The sequence below is a fragment of the Panthera leo genome, chromosome A2 (genome assembly GCF_018350215.1).
Source record: "Panthera leo isolate Ple1 chromosome A2, P.leo_Ple1_pat1.1, whole genome shotgun sequence".
NCBI lineage: Eukaryota > Metazoa > Chordata > Mammalia > Carnivora > Felidae > Panthera > Panthera leo.
The window spans coordinates 71832993-71834995 of NC_056680.1; positions in this window are offsets into that span (position 1 = coordinate 71832993).

Sequence of the window (2003 nt, forward strand, 5' to 3'; positions counted from 1 at the left end):
AGCCATGGGAACTTTGGAGTGAGCCCTTGTCTCGCCCTGTCAAAGTCCTGAATGCCTCGTTCTCTTGAACCATCTTGCCTGTGTTGTTCTACACGTTCTTATTAATTGGCCACTAAGAGGAATTTCTTCTAATTTAAGATGCTTATTTTCAACTCCCTTTTATGTTTAGAGTACTGCCATAAAAATTTCCTACTCCTTTTTGCTTGAAAAGTTAAACAAAATGTTCTTTTAAAAAAGATTGCTTAAGCATTTTTTCTTTTAAAATGTCTTTTGATAATTATTTCATCATATTGACTGAAGTGATTTAAATGAGTCTTTTATAAATTTAACTTGTAAACCTGAATTCAAATTCATATTCAAATTCAAAACTCAGCACACCTCTGCTTTTTTATTAGCACATAGATATGTAAAATTCAAAATTTAATTTTACTTTCTTTTTCTCAGATACGCTCTTAAAAAACAGAAAATTTACTCAAGTCCATAGCTCTGCCCTTCTGATTTCTAAATTTAGCTGCCAGTTTTAGAAGAATTTGCATACTCTTGAATAAATGCCACTGAAGGGGGAAAGTGGTTTAGTAAAACTACTTATATGCAGATCCCCTCCTAAAGTGCCCTGTGAATAGCTTTTATTAAGCAAGATTAAAATTGCTCATTATCCCAAAATAACTTCGGTGCATGTGATGTTATAAAAAAAGCATACACCGTAATCAGTTTGACATTTTTGGAATTTCGAAAGGTAATTAGGCTCTCCTTCTTGGAAAAAAAAATCTGCTATTGTGAGCATTTCCAGTGAAGTATAACCCTCTTTTTCATAGATCTTTAAGCTTGCATTAGCTTATCTCTAAAGTCAGTATCCTAGTACATGGTCAAATACAGGGGGATTTGCATTTAAAAGGCAGAGTGCAGACCCAAACCAGAAGAGTATCTGAGGAGAGGCACTGGGGAAATTCATCTCAGGCGCCATTCAATGGTCTATCCCAGCGGGTTGTGATTCAGTAATAGGCTTTGGAGTCTAACATTCCTGGAATCAAACTTAGTCCTCATAGTAAGGTATAGCCTCCAAAAAGCCACTTTGCTTCTCTCATCTCAGTCTTTGCCTCTGTAAAAGAAGGATGATAGCTAAAGGGAACATATGTCCCAGTTTGCCCTTCAGAATCTCTATTTATGCTTCTTGTCAGGTCTAATTATTAATAGTGAGTCCTTTCAACTCCAAAAAGTGTCCCAGTCTACATGATAAATTACTAGCTAACTCTAACGCAGACCCTGGTAGGGTTGTTAGGAAGATACACTCAGCACAAATCTTGGCACATAGTTGGCACCAAACATATCTTGTGAAATAGGGATGCCCATCCTTGCCTCACTCCTAAAACTGTGGGAGGGACCAAAATGACATTTCATACAAAAGGACTAGGATGTGGCAAATTACAAGTGCTCAATAAATATTAGTTACTATTACTCATTTTGTGGTATTTTACCTTCCTGGAAATATCCATGAGTATGGAGTTCACACATAGCTAGGAAGCAGTCAAGAAAGCCTCAAAGTGACACTATCAATGATCTTCTAGATAGCATGTCCAAGAATTCATAGGTCCAGCTGGTCTGTGGCAGATAGGCATATTTAGCTAAAGAGACTTTGTATCCATGGCCTAAACCAAATATCCGAAGATGCTTCAAATCTAAGAAAGTAAAGAAACTTTCACCTGCTGCGTGTTTTTAGCAGACCTGAATGGTGAGGTGGCTACGGCCGTCTCACAGACTCAGAAGACAGCAGAGAGGGAAGCCCAGTTCTTTGGCTCTTAAGCCATGCGTTGTTACCGCTGATCATCATCATGTCTGATGACCATACATTTTTTAATAACATGATTTTTTAAATTGCATTTGAAAAGTACCACATTCAGTTGTTCCGTTTCCAGTCTGGCATATAAGGAGCTTGGAAGTCACCATTCCATTCTAACAACAGATAAAACCTGAACAGCTGAAAAGTTGATCATTGTTTTTAGGTC